The sequence below is a fragment of the Bacillus rossius genome, chromosome 1, assembly GCF_032445375.1.
Source record: "Bacillus rossius redtenbacheri isolate Brsri chromosome 1, Brsri_v3, whole genome shotgun sequence".
In the NCBI taxonomy this organism is placed as follows: domain Eukaryota; kingdom Metazoa; phylum Arthropoda; class Insecta; order Phasmatodea; family Bacillidae; genus Bacillus; species Bacillus rossius.
In genome coordinates this window covers 35,949,348-35,965,104 of record NC_086330.1, presented here as the reverse complement: position 1 = coordinate 35,965,104, position 15,757 = coordinate 35,949,348, and the positions used below count along the sequence as shown (strand labels likewise).

Below are 15,757 nucleotides of genomic sequence, written 5' to 3'. Positions count from 1 at the left end.
ATAACAGTGGCAAGTATATCTACAACTTTGGAGATACTTTTGAAAACTATCAAATTTGAGGCAAGTTACACGAGATGTTAATATATCCCTGATTGTATCATTTGGCGAGGGAGGAGGGGGGTAGAGAAAACTAAAGCCGGATTAAGAACGTAAAGAGTGGGTAAAGCCAAAAGGGGAGGAGATACAGATTTCATATTTCTTTCGAAATTTAAAAATTTATGTAACATCACTTTGTCAGAACTCATTATTTAAATACCCGACACCCCGAAATAATTCAACACGTTATTGTCATTTCCTGTTCTAAACTGATTATGAGACAACCCGTAAATTCCGTGCATTTTCACATTGGGTCATTCCATGAAAATCTAAGGTGTAGAGGTTAAGGCCTCTGGTTGATTTCATATGGAATGACCCAATGTGAAAATGCACGGAATTTACGGGTTGTCTCATAATCAGTTTAGAACAGGAAATGACAATAACGTGTTGATTTATTTCGGGGTGTCGGGTATTTAAATAATGAGTTCTGACAAAGTGATGTTACATAAATTTTTAAATTTCGAAAGAAATATGAAATCTGTATCTCCTCCCCTTTTGGCTTTACCCACTCTTTACGTTCAGCAAGATCTCGTGCTTTGTATTATCATATTGATCAAATGTTTAATCAAAGAACACTGGCTGAATGTAAGGTAAGATTTGTTATCCGTGTTTTATAATTTATAAAAAAAATTTAGTTTATAACAATAAAATTTGAATTCTTTACTAAGTCAAAATTTTATGTAAAATTATGCTACTCTTCCTTGCTGCAACTATTTCTTAAGGCGGTACGGTATCTAAACAAGAGCTAAATGCATTAATCAAATCTGAAGGTTACTTGAAGCCAAAACTTCTGCCTTGGTAATTTCGAACATTTAATTGCTTCGGAAGAAACAACGCTCGAGAATTGTCTTTTTAGGACGTCTGCTAATAAAGTTGGCAAATAACATTATGTAGGATTATTGTTTTGCAGTTTTTCAATGTTGTCATCCAAAAACCAATAACGTCCAACTGACTCTTAAAGCATTTATTTATCTACCACGCCCCCTTAAGCATCTACTAAACTTCTCATTTTTATTTACTCATGATCCCATTGATTCTCCACCTTGATATTTGGCACAAATCTAACCAATATATGTAGGAATAACATACTTTTTTTGTAAAAAAAAAAATTGAAAATGGTGTTTAACCAATAACGTCCAACTGACGCTTAAAGCATTTATTTATCTACCACGCCCCCTTAAGCATCTACTAAACTTCTCATTTTTATTTACTCATGATCCCATTGATTCTCCACCTTGAAATTTGGCACAAATCAAACCAATATATGTAGGAATAACATACTTTTTTTGTAAAAAAAAATTTGAAAATGGTGTTTTTTAGAAATTCAATATTAAAAATTTTGAAAACAAATAAACATTTTTTTCCAAAGTTGGTCATGTTACATATCAAATTGAAGCCCATTCAATGACCTTTAAAATGAGCTGCCAAACAGCCTTCTAGCATCATTAGTTGGAAACCTACAAGTATTTGAGTGAACCAAACATTGCTAAAATTGGCTAATTTTGCAATTTTCAAAAATTTATAAAAACAAACTACTCAAAATTTTTTTTTAGAAAAAATAGATTTATAATGTATTTAGTTGATATTACCAATATACAAAAAATCATATAAATCTGAAACATGAAGTTTCTAAATTAATTTTTCATTGGTTGATTTGATATGGAATGACTCCATTGCATTACACAAACATTTCGTAACAATATTTAAATGTATTTCTGCCATAATAAATCTTCACTTATGTGTTACACATAAGAAGTATTATCATTTAAAGTAGCCTATAGATAACCTACAGTAAAAATGTTATTTTAAACAAATGTTTTGTTTCAAGCATCACCTTGCAGAAATACAGCAAATGCTATTAAATTGAATAATTTAAAACTGAATTTCCGTAAACTGTCTTTCATCAGGCGTACATCACGTTTCACCTGCCTACAATATTCTGATTTTTTTTTCAAAGCTGAGGACAAAAGTTTCTCCGTGCAGTATCTGAATGTGCTAAGATGATGTGTATAGAACTTTAAAAAAAATATTAAAAAAATAATCATTTTAAGAAAATCAAAACTGGCTTGAACTCACCTTTATTTTTTTTAGATTCTTCACTACAAGGGCCTCCTACTACCTCAAGCGCCTCATTATTTCCGAGCTAGGTGCACTTTTCCCAGAACGCATCGGAGTCCCAAGAAACCATGATGTGTACGTACCTGTTAACAGAATTTAAAAAAAATTAGTATTCGAAGTCTTACACAATTCACTAAAATAATAATTAAATAGCTGGTAGGATTTTCAATAACTTCCAGGAGAAGAAAATTTCGCGGGTTTAATAAAATATCAATAAAGACAGGAAAAACTCGCAGATTCATTGGGCCACAGTTTATCTGAAGGACTCTGAGCTGATGAAAAACCACCAACAAATGAAGTATCGAATGATTATCATCCCAAGTTAACAGGTCTCACTAGACAGTAGCCAATGAAGGCGGCATTTCCATTGTACGTAGAGAGTTCACTGAAACAGCGAATTTTTCCCAGTTCCTACCTATAAACAGAGACCTTCGTGCTGTTTCTACAACTGACTCACATTTAATCTGGAGGCTCTGGGCCAATAAGAAACGCTCGACTACAGAAGTAACGACTCACCGGCTGCTATTAGGGAAGTCTCACACGTCAGCAGCCAATGAGAAAGTGACAGTTTGGCCGAGTGTGCAGAGAGGACTGCGGAGTCCATCCTGGAGGTCATCGAACCTACAAAATTCCCTACCTACAGCGTGTCTCATCTTTAGCTTGCAGGGTGCATTTTAATCGGAATTTTCTCTCTAGTTACAATGCATGGTTCCTGCTATCAACGTTGTCATTGTTTTAGAGTGCTATGTTCCCAGTTATACCAAAAGAGAGCAAATTTTTTTAGACACAACTTTATATTGTAAGTATATTTTTAAAGTACTTAAATATATTATAATTAAAAGTACAAAATGGGAATGAGAAATTTGTAAATACATTTTATTGTACCATCTTACAATGTTCATTTCTTACTTGCCAGTAAAAAGTCACTGAAAGATGCCATCTTAGTTTCAACCTTTTTATAATAACATATTTTATCAGTTAATATTAAAAAGTTGGCTTTGTTTTTTACAACATACATTTGCAATGGCATGCCTTGTCATAAGTAATGATCGACTGCTACAAATATGTAGTTTATACTGTTTCTTTGCCGAATGTATACAACTATAATAGCACTAGAAAAAGACACTGTTTTATGGTCTTAAAAAATCAACAAACAATAAAATAAAAATATTTTAAAACTTGTTATATATTTATCAATAGCGTTCAAAACAATAGTTGTAATGTTAACCAACCGGGTAGCATCAATATGGCAATCCAAGCGTGGGACAGGCTCAGCAGAGCTACTCTCCCCCCACTCCTGACACCTCCCGGAACCGGAAATGCCTCTGCGTCTTGATCCCGGGTCACGGGGCTTGCAGGCGGGCGAACAAGTCCTGGACCGCTAGGCGGGAGAGGCAGACGCGTGGGAGAAGGAGGGGGACGAAGGTCGCAGCAGTCGGCGAGAGAAGGTCAACTGATCCATGTATCACCAAGCGCTCGCAACCGCCAATTACTTCTTTATAGAGCCGTAATTGCACTACCCGGATGTGAGGCAGGGCGGCCATATTCGAGCTAGCACAAACAACGCTCCTTTTTTTCCCCCTCTCCAACGGAGACTATTATAATCACTACTGCCGAACAGAAACACACATTGTCTGTCTCATGTAACTCGTCTTCAATTCAATAGCTCTCCAACAATAGTAACCAACATTATGAATGTCCAGTTCCGCCAACGTTGTTCTAACAACAGTGTCCGTACACTGGATTTTTCTTCTTCTTTGTAAATGGAACAGAAATATTCATGTAAACTTACAGATATTTGTAAATTTTGTACATCCACATCAAAAAAACTGGATCGCATCAAAATAGTGTTCGCAGTAATACTGTGTTCTGATTCTTACCTCGGCAATTTTGCTTTGTGTTTTCCCAGTACCTCCAATAGTTAAAAGTTATTTGTAAACCGTTCCCTCTGAATAGCGTTCCAGTGTTAACTACACGAGCGTTAAAAAGTTTAATAAAAATATCTTGCGTCACTCAATCGCCGCACTCCCAAGGTCCAGTCGTACTCCGCGTCGCGCCACTCTCTGGTGGGGGGGGGGGGGGGAGGGTTTGACGTCTCTCATCCTCTTCGCCGATGTCGCACTTCCTTCGCTCTCGTAACTCTCGGAACTCTCGCGGAGGCCAACGTCGCGGGAACACACCCTTCTCGAACCAACGAGAGCGGATGTGACGAGTCGCGTCATCCCGAGCCGACCCGACGCCCGAATAGTCCAGAAAAGCAGCGTTAATTCGCGCTACTCCACGCAGTGGCCCAGCGGAACTCCCAAGGCCGCGCATTGATAGACAACGGTGCCAAGGCAGGATGATTCGTGGGGTGCGGAGGGGGAAGGGGGTAGCGACGTCATTTGTTATCCGGCCAGGCACGCGGGGCACGTCTTACTGCAGTGTACGGCACGTGACAAGTCGCGTGACTCAAGTGGCAGTGCAGGGCCGCCAGCCAGCTCCGAACCTGGCGCGTGTCGCTGTCCTGGTTCGTTACAGTACATTTAACGATGTAACTGATGTAAAACACTCAGCTGGAGTTCGAAACCGCTGTAATTTACTATACAGTTTTTTTTTACACGGTAATAGGTAGGGGCAGTTAATCTTTGAGAAAAAATCTGAACACTCACTAGACTGTAACAAGGTTTGCCCGCGCCAGCCGTTTCTTCCATTTGATTGGCTGTCATTTGGCCGGGCCACTCAGGACGCATTTGCTTCCGCACAAATCTGCTGTGATTCGTGTGATAAAGTGTTCGTGTGCCTGAAATAAACTCAAATAATCAGGAGAAAGTGTTTTGACACGCAACTAGTTTGGAAATATTTTCGTGTAAAATAAATGATCCTAATAATAGGATCATTCAAAATATTTCCTTAAAGTGTCCACATAACGCCACCAAAAAAAAAAATCACTATTAAGAACTATTTTAATATATGCATTTATTACTTTTTAGATATATATAAAAAAAACATTGGTCTTAAGACTGTATTGGCCATGTCACAAAATCGTTATTTAAATATATATATAATTATAAATTATTTATGCACTACATTATTAGCAAGATTCGCGTTATTTTATGTTCGCAAGTTGAACTCCAAACACAAAAAAGTCGATGTATTGTGTTCGTTGGCTGCTACAGCATTTTACCTTTTGTCTAGATTACATGGTTGTCCAGATTACACGTGGCTGGAACAAACGAATTTCCGTATTTTATTATTGGTTTATTATTGGTTTACTGGTGGGGAGGGGGTTATGATGGTTGTAAAACTACCCGTGATCCAATGCAAATTCCATTCAAACTGATAATATTATCCTGACTCCAAAACAGTAACGCAAATTTTGCACGTCTCAAGAGTATTAGCAACTGATTATCTACGTGGCAATAGCCTTAAAGTTCTAGATTGTCAGACAGCGCCTCTTACATGTTGCGATACAATCTCGAATCGCTACGTTGTTGCAATCGTGCCTTATCTTAAGTACTAACCTGCGCAATGATAAAGCATGCTGATAAGGACCAGCGTAAACACCGCGACGACAACACAATGCGCGTCTTCTCCGCCACTCCTCGCGACAACAAAGCGAGGTACGTAATGAATACAGCGCCGCGTCACTGTGGACTGCAGTGAGGTTGGTCGGTACCGACACCGCGACGTAAGGTCGTGTAATTGTGCCACGCAACACGCAGATTTCATCTGAATTTACCTATTCGTTTTTTAATCAAAGAGAAACATATATGAGAAATTTTTCAATACAGGATAAGTCTTGGGTTCGGCCGACTAACTTCTACTGCAGGTCCTTCACGAAAAAAAAAAGTTATAAACATACATACGACTTAGGGTCTAACGTCCTTTCCAAGTTGAGGATGAACAATTGGTTCATTGCAAATAAAAGAGAAAACGTCTAAGTTTGGACAAACTAGATGAAGTTTTTAACATAGTTCTACAACCCCCGGAAATCTTGTCGCTATCATATAATTACGTTGAAATAATTAATTAATCACAGTTTTTTGTATTAGCTGATTTTTTTACACTAGTAATTAAATTACAACTATCTAACTGACCGTCCACAAATATAATCACATGTTTAATAAGTCCACTAATCACTCTGCCCACTGGAAGCTCGGCTCGACAGTGGATCTCTGCTCACTCGACCGCGCCGCAAACCACCCCCCCCCCCCCCCCCCCCCACCACCACCGACGCGATGCACCAACCTTTGCACAGGAATTCCCCTGCTTGTCGCCCGCTTGTCGCTCGCACGGCGTCACTCACGCTCTTCACAGGTCATCATCCCCGTTCCTATACCACTCAGCCCCGCCCTGGAAAGGTCTCGTAGCCCTTCCAAGTGTCGCGCCATCAGAGTCGACTCAACGCTCGAAGCTGCAAGATTAATGGCGTCCTAGTTACGCCACTTCACGCGACGGGTCTCAGGAAGCCTGCCGAAATTCGAGAGAGAGAGATTGAGAGACGTCGCGAACTCTTGATGGGAAAGGACGGGCGCTACATGCATCCCCCCCCCCCCCCCCCAGGATTCAGATTGGGGCGTAGACTAACTGGCCGGCCTCGTCGCTAGGAGCCTCTTAACAATTACTGTTTTACTTTTCTACCAGCTTTGGGAAAAGTAGGGGGGGGGGGGGAGCAGCTGCTTGATATAACCTTGCACACTGCGCATGTACTGCGTTACTGTTATTTTCGACGTGAATATGGATTATGAATCGGGATGCAAATTTGAAATGTGGAGTGTAACGAAAATAGGATGGATATTGAAACGTTGCAAAATGTAAACCGGGTTTAGTACATTCAAGTAGAGCATATGTAAAGGAAGCGTGCGTCATTATAAACAAATTCGTAAATTTATTGATTTCGAGTAATAGGCAAGAAACTCATGAACTATCGATTCGGGTGACTTCGTTCACTTTGAGATCTGATATTGGAGCCACGCATTAACCAATTTGATTAAAAGAATTGTGCATAAAAAGTAAACTAATCACTTTTTAAATATTTTTAAAACCGTTTACGAAATAACAACTGAAAGACAAAGTTACGAAGAATAGTGCACAAAAAATAAATTTAGAGGCATTTGGCGAATTCATATACCTAATCAAATTTGCAATAATTGACGATTAGAAGAACAGCTTGTGACGATTCCAAAAAAAGGCGCCGCTCACCGGTGCTGAACGGGCCAGACTCTGCAGGGGGAGGGAGAAAGCTAAGATGGCGGAGGTCACCCGGCCGAGCGAGTGTAGGCATCACCGACGGTAAACAGCCGCAAGCCTAGGACGACGTATCCACTTTAAAAACTTGCAGCCGTCATTTTTTTACGATGAGCGCGCACCAGGATATAAAAAAAAGCTATATAAATGTAACAATTATACATGTGATTTTAAATCTTATATTTTAGTGATTTATTTTGAATATTGGTCCGTATTATTAAAAAAAAAAAATCTATTTATTGTGAAGATTAGTGATACAAATAATCTATAAACTTTATTTATATAAGTGAGGTTATATTCCCGTATGTATAACGATGTCAGTTTGCTTGAAGCTTCCATTATCTGTAGATAGTTTAGTATTCTCTTGGCCGTTCTCATGGTAGCCGTTTTTTTTTTTCATTATTATTTATTAAAATTAATTAGAATAAACTTTCTGCATATTTATTGATTTTTATTTATTTATTAAAATGTATCTCGATTATATAAATTGAATAATTAATTTTATACGTGCTTATAATCTCACCCCAGTCATAGTATTGTTTCATTTCAATTAATTATTTGCATGCGAAATAGAAGTAAGTATTTACACCACGCTAGGTTAAGTGTATGAGTCAGGGGCGTAGGGAAGGGAGGGATCATAGGGCTCCATCCCCCCCCCCCCCCCCCCGAAATGTGTGGAAGGTTTTTTTTTACCTGAGTTGAGTTTGTAATTTGTGTTTTAATAATCAAAATCAATAATGTTTACAGCAGAACAATATTCAATGTTATATTATGAAAACTGCTAAAATAGCACCATTTTGCACGTAAAATTCCAAATTTTTCCGGGGGAGGGCCCCCGGACCCTCCCGCTTCGTAAAGGGGGGTGGGTGAATAGCCAAATGTTTAATCCCCCCCCCCAAAATAAAATCCTGGCTACGCCCCTGGTATGAGTGCATGGGCAGTGCTTGTGATTGGACGTGAAGCCACCCTCGCCGGGCTGCTCTTATTTGCGGCGGGGAGCCGGGTCGGGGTTGGTCCCGCGCCAACAGACCCCGCCGCAGGAACGCCGCGAGGTGTAAACAAGGCCGGCGGCGGCCGCGACTTCCCCCCTCCCCCCTTGGCAGAGCAGGTGAACACGCTGCAGTGTCCGCTCCGTCGCCCCGCCTAGGGTGCGGTGCACCGTTCCCCCCTTTTCCAAGTCATCTTCAATCACGAGATTCAACAATGACGTGTCCTAACGTCTTATAGCTCTCTGTACACGGCATTCGTTAGGAGTAATTTCTAGAAAATGTAACGGAAATGTGACCACAAAGATGGCGCGGACCCACGTGTAGCAAAATAAAACCCCGTACGTAGTCACTTTCTTAAAACATAAGGGTACACGCCAAACGTACTGGTGTGTCAAATGAAATTTTCACGACAGTGGAACTACCCCGAAAATATATTCGGTGCGCCAAAATAGTCATACTGAAAAAAAAATCTTAAGTTTTAAAATGCCCAAGAAAACTGGCATTTCATTGGTTATAAATACATATTTTCTTGCAATTCTGTAAACGGGCTTGGAAGCACAGCGGTAACGCGAACGTTTCATAACCTGAAAGGATATGGTTCAAATCTCTTCACTTTTTTTAATAACAATATATTATACAAATATTAAATTATAATAACGTTGAATCAGCTGAATAAGGAAAAGGGTTGTTTGTAGCAATTATTTGCATATTTCAATCGTTTAAGTAAAAACAAATGTACAAACTAATAGTTTGAGTTATAATATTATGTTTTAAAATGTTTCAGGTTAATTTTATAGTAATGCCATAGAAGTATAACTTCTAACGTGTGCGAAAACTTTAAAGTATTAACTGTTTTACTGAATTTCAACAATGGACAGTATTTAAATAAAATTCCTTGTCGAAAAGTTTTATTTGCAAATTGAACAACGTGAGAACACATGAATTTGCTCGTTACCGATATTAGATGTTTACACATCACTGGCGAGTACTCGCTAATTTTTTTATTATTAATCTGAATATTTTATGTTTTTTCTAACATCATAAATTAGTGTCTAGTTGTTACAATTTTAATTTTTCTGGCCAAAAAAAAAATATTCAATGCTAAGCACGTATTATTATCATCATAATCATATCACAGAAGAAACTATTTGTAGCAATCGGTCACTAATAATAACGCACTCTATTAAATTATGTGCTATGCTCAAAAGAGCAAAAAAGTTTTATTATTAAATTACATAAAAATTGCTAGCAAAAATGGCTTCAACAAGATGGCGTATTTCAATTAAGACTCGTTAAAAATAAAAATTAAAACTATCAGATGATTTTCTTGATTAACTAGAACAGCAAATTTTATTTCCAAAATTATCTTTACAAATGGTTCAGTAATATTTTAAAAATGAGTCATTACATTACAAAGTTGTGTCAAAAACTTATGTGCTCTGTGGAGTATATCTGGCAACTCAGCACACCTAATCAAAGACAGTGCTATGGCAGCAATCTTGCATTGGTATGAGAGAGAAAGCGTATTGCGCACTGCAAACTAGGGATGAGATGCGCTATGGATGTAAATGAAGAACGTACCCCGCCATCTTGAATTGCCTATTAAATTGCCTATCTGAGGATAGACGATAAGTACCGCTATCAATTAAAGAGCTAAAGCACACACAAATGAGCCTAATCAAGATGATTTAAAAAAAAACGTAAAGGCATATTCAGCACGACACACTATGATATGTTCACAGTGCACGAAGTTGAAAAGTTTTAACTCTTTTATTGACGATAATCACCTCACGGGGGTAAGCACACAAGGCATAAAGATAATGTTTTTTCAAGCTTGCTTATGCTGTCAATTACTAGTTGATAAGGGGCCCGCCTAGTCAGGGGTGTATTTAGTGAGGCGGGATGACAAGTGCGACGCTCGTTGGTGCTCCTATTCAGATATATACTCTAAGCGCAAGGCTCTGAAATGGCGCGCATTCTCGTCGAGCATAGAGAAACTATGAGATGTGAGCGGTAACTCTTAACATTATATGGAGGAGAAATGAAGATATAGGTGCAATGCAAAAACCCTTGGGTGTTTAAAAAAAAAAACTGTGCTGGGCGTTTCATTTCAAACTGAAGGGAAAAAACGCGTTTTAGCCATTTTCAATCATCTAAAAATATAGTTTATAAACGAAATACGGAAACAGAACTACTCACCCGCCCTCAGGGTATTCTTAATGTTTTTCTTTAACAGGCACCACTCGGATACCTCTTGAGCGGTTTTTAAATCGCGTGGATTTTTTTTCTGAAGTTGTTCACCCTGCATGTGTACCCAGGTAGGCGGGGCCCTTAATTAGCAGGCTTCAGCGTCTAAACTACAAGCTCACGGCGATAATAACTGCGGTCTCATCGCGCTCGGCCACGAGTGCCTAGAATGTGACATTAGGCTGCTGGGCGCAGGAACAACAAACAACAACACGCAACAAGCAGACGGTAGAAGGTCAAGCGCTCTCTCGGGCTTTCTCTCTCCGCCTCCCCTCCTGCCCCTCCCAACAACTACTTTCCCCCTCTCCGTCGATCCCTCGGTTCGCAATACCGTACATATTGGCTGTGGCGCCCCTCCCCGCTACGAGGCGCTATCAGTCGTTAGCTCGGGGCCAATGTTCCGCCAAGGAGAAGGGGGGGAGGGCGGGTGACGTCATGGCGCAATCACCCCGAGATACTGCCCTGTTCGTCGTGGCAGCGCTGGGCTCGTGTTTTCTAACGGCCGCCCGAATAACAATCGGTGTTCCTAGCAGGCCTCAGCATAGTTTTTTCCTCCTCTCACAACACATCGGCACACTGCTGGCCATAGCGTGTCTCATCCTTAGTTTTCAGTCTGCATATGAATGTCTTCTTCCAATGCCCGATATATTCTATTATGGTGCGACAACAAGGAAAAGAACCTGCGCAGATCTCACTGCCAGCAGGCGGTCACATGATGAGCGCGTCAGAAAGTGGAGGGGGTTAGTAATGGAGCCGCTGTCTGGCTGATAACACCTTCGCGCTCGGCTGTCTCGCAGTCCGTATTACACGAACCGATCTACGTAATGGCTTCTACGTCGGGATTTAAATCACGTATTAAGTCTGGCACGCCAGTGCGGGGACAAGCTCGTGAGATTGTTTACAATGTTGCAACACATCTCAGTAAATAAAAACAGTTGTATAAATTGACATACAATGTCGCTGAAACAACAAGTGCTGCAACAGGTGTCTCTGTATCAACAGTTAGACGAATTCTAGCAGAAGGTAAGGCGAAATTAAGAGCAAAACCAGTTTAGCTTTTTCGACACCGACTGGTAAGAAAACAGAGCATAGGAAAATAATCGAAGTAGACGATTTTACAAGTGGTGCCGTGCGGAGAAAAATTCACGAGTTTTATACAGTAAGGAAATCGGTTCCGACATTTAATAAGTTGACGAAGGCTTTGCAAGAAGACAACGTTTTGAACTGTAACAGGGAATACTTGCAAAAGTTTTTGAATAGGTTAGGGTTTCGCTAGAAAAAGTGTCTATCGAAGAGAAAGATTTTGATTGAAAAGCCAGAAATAGCTGCTTGGAGAGGGCGCTATCTTGAACAAATGCGTGAGTTACGTGAGGCTGGCAGAACCGTAGTTTATGTTGACGAAACTTATGTTCATGCTACACACAGCGTAAGTTCTTGTTGGCAGTCAGATACGGAAATAGGCGTCACAGAATCCATTGGGAAAGGTCCAAGATTAATTATTGTTCATGGGGTGGAGAAAAAGGCTTTGTTCCGAATGCTTTACTTATTTTTAAGTCAATACAAAAATCTGGAGACTACCACGACGATATGAATTTTGAAAACTAATCAATGTGGGTGAAAGTAAATTACTGCCAAATTTACCTGGAAAATGTGTTGTAGTTCTGGACAACGCCAGTTATCATAATGCACAGCTAAACAAAAAACCTACATCATCATCCTTAAAACAAGACATCCAAAACTGGCTAGCAAAAAACAATATTTCATTCTCTTTAACAATGACCAAAGCGAGTCTTCTGCTTTTAGTAAAAAGTGCGCCAGTAAATAAACAATTTAAAATAGATGCGTTAATCACGGAGTGTGGCCATGATGTCACTCGCCTGCCTCCATACCATGCTGATTTGAATCCGATTGAGCTGGTATGGACAGACATCAAAAACAAATGAGGGAAGGAATCTCTTCAACGCTAGATGATAAAAGAAAATTGTGTGAGGAATTGTTCAGCAGCTATTCTGTGGACAAATGGAAAGAGTGTTGCAAGCATGTGAAAAATATTGAAGTGGACTATGTTAACAGTGACAGGAGAATTGACATTGGAATTGATAAAATAAAAATAAATGTCGGATGTTCAAGTGACACGGACACTGCAAGCGATACAGACAGTGAGGAAAGCAGTCTTTGTGATTCGGAATAGGTGATTAGGTATGTTAATTGTAGGCTAGATTTTTTTCCTAGTCTACGAAGTGGTTATTTTCTATGCCTGTTTCAATGTTTTGAAGCAGTACTTACATTTAAATTGGATTCTAAACCACTTCGGTATAATCTTTGCGCAAATATAATTTTAAATTCCTACGCAATAAATTAGACTCGGTGAATCTAAGTTTCTTCAGCCATGCATTTGAATGAGCCTTTAAATTTATATATATATATATATATATATATATATATATATATAAAGTTTTAAATGTTTGTGATTTAAACGACGAGTCGATACATGAATCTTCAATCAAAACATCATCATAAAATTAAACATTAAAATGGGAAAAACAATAACAATAATGCTATGCCACGAGGGACGTAGACTTCTTGGAAAACTAATTTAAAAATTCTGAGGCGCAATTTAGTTGCCACTGTGGTCAAATGATGAAAAAATGAAATGCATAAGTACGCCATTGGTGTTCGTGTAAGACGGGCTCAGGCGTGACCAAGGACTGTATATTAGCTCCATGGGCGTGACGGGTTGGTTTGCCACCCCTCCTTGTTCCCCGTCGTAGGGGAAGTCTGCGGATGCGCAGAAGAAAAACTGAGAACGTTCTTTTGTTCGTTGTCGCATTATAGCGTTGTCCTTGTTTCAGTGTGCTCTGTAGCCAGATACACCCAAAGAGCACAAAAGTTTTGGAGATAACTTACTAAAAAAAATTGTAATATGCATATTTAAAAATATATATTTTAATAGGAAAATGTGGAAAGGGAATTTTGTAAATACATTTTCTTCTTGTATTTCATCATGAGCTGCATCTAACAATATTAATTATCTTCTGAGGAAACGTTACAAAAGACACCATCTTGGTTTCAACCGTTTTTATCGTCAATATTTTTTAAATATCGATTTTAGTTATGTTAAACTATAGGAAATAATTAATGAAATGAAATTATGAAATGGTGACCGAATGCTACAAATAGTTTCTCCTGAAAATAATTGGTGTCGATAATTGATTTTTTTCTTGTTATAGAATGTACCTATACAAATATAACAAAGCTATTAAAAGGTTATATTTCATGACCTTAAAAAATCAAAAAAATAAGTATTTATCGATAGTATCCAAATTAATAATTATATTGCTAACGATCTGGGTAGTATGAATCTCGCAACAATGAAGTTCTATGTAAAGATTCCTTTGGAAACCAGTTGCCAAGAAGTATGATTTTAATACAACAAAAATATATTGTAATTGTGTACAACAAATGGCTATGTATAGTTATTTTTGCATGCAACAAATACTTTTTTTTTTCTCGAGATGATGCTGAATATTAGTGACGTGAAATGGTGCATAATTTTAAATTTAATTGATGTTTCGTCCAATCATTATTTTTTTTAACCAATGAAAATATAATCGTATATTCAATAAACGGGCTTTATTTTGTGTTATTGTGCTTATTGATACGCGCAGTTAAAATTGGAAAGCTATTCAGGGAAAAGGTTTAACTATTGTAGGTACTGGGTGGGATGTCGGGGTAAGTAAGTAAACTGTATAGAGGATTGTTCCCCCTTTTGGTTTGTTGGCCCAGCCCTCTTGGCCTAAGCCCTACTGGCCTGGGGCCCCCACGGGCGAAACGGGAGAGGTGTTACTATAGATATCCAGCTATGTCCAAAGGCCGAGGCTACCCATCCCAGCACAGACGCCGCCTCGCTTCAGCTAACCGGACAATTGGCTGCGTCCTAACTACTGGAGGCAGGGCCGGATTTAGAGGTCTGGAGGCCTCGGGGCAACAGAGGAGCGGAGGCCCCCTGGCCCCAAATTATTTTCCAAATTAAATGAACCATTTTTTTTTTCAGTCGAGTTTTCCAATAAATAATTTATTGTGAAATCAAGTAGATTCTCTAAGTATTTAAAAAAAAACATACATAAATATAATCGGAGACAAGAATTATATGAAATTAAATTTTAGTGTTAATGAATATTTCTGTTAATATTTAACAATAATATAATCACGTATGTACAAAGTACTGTAGGTAAAGGTAAAACTAGTGTTTACTTGTCGGAATTTGAAAGGTTTTTTTTCCGAAGTCTCTATTGTGGGGGCCCTCCGTTTGTGGGGGCCCCGGTTGCCCTCCCCTAAATCCGGCCCTGACCGGAGGTACTGTGCGGGATGTCGGGGTAGGAAGACTCCGAGCCCGGCTGTTCTGCAGCGAGGCAGTCGCCGCCGACGAGAGCGCCGCGGCGGCGCGAGGGGGAAGCAGAGACGGGTCGCCCGAGCCCAAGGACGCCCGCGGCGGACGTCGCGAACACGTGACCGATCCCGCGCCGCGCGCCGATTAGGGCCGACCTCGCCGGCGGGCTCGCTGCTCGAGTGAGACTCCTCCAAGGCCGGCGTGTGTGTCGCCTCGAGCCACCAAATTGCGCGTATTAATTTTTTTTTGTAGACGGAACAGAAATATTCAAGTAAAAATTACAGATATTTGTACTTTCACGTGAATACAACCGTATCGCTACAAAATAGTGATCGCAGTAATACCCGGTTCCGTTTCTTACGCAGGAATTTAAATCATTTACAGTTTAGTAAACATTTCACTGCATAGCTTCCCAGTGTTATATAACTGAGCACCTTAATAAGCATAATAACACAGAATAAAGTTTAGGTAATGAATGTTCGGTCATCTTATACATGGTTTAAAAAAAAATATATGCGTTAATGAAAAATCAATTAAAATATAAATACTCAGTATTATTTTGAAATACGTTTTTCATATATGCAAAAATAACCATAGCCATGTTAGGTACAAATTTACCATTCTTTTCTAGTAGTATCACAAGCTATTTCTTGGCGACTGGTTTGTGTGTGGTAAGGAAGGGGAACGG

At 39.4% G+C, this 15,757-nt stretch overlaps 1 protein-coding gene across 5 annotated transcripts in view; it reads right to left on the bottom strand.

Annotated features, from left to right (window-relative positions):
* Positions 1-15,757, bottom strand: part of LOC134534441 (atrial natriuretic peptide receptor 2-like) — a 368,135-nt gene that overhangs the window by 284,940 nt on the left and 67,438 nt on the right. The window contains exons 1-2 of one of the 5 annotated variants that reach the window (XM_063372925.1): positions 10,632-10,877; positions 2,173-2,297 (exon numbers count right to left, since the gene is read on the bottom strand). The exons of 3 other annotated variants lie outside the window; for them this stretch is intronic. The gene's annotated coding sequence lies outside the window, so the exon portion shown is untranslated. Of the gene's footprint in view, positions 1-2,172; positions 2,298-10,631; positions 10,878-15,757 lie in introns of those variants that run through there. One more of the 5 variants, XM_063372918.1, reaches the window with a different exon arrangement.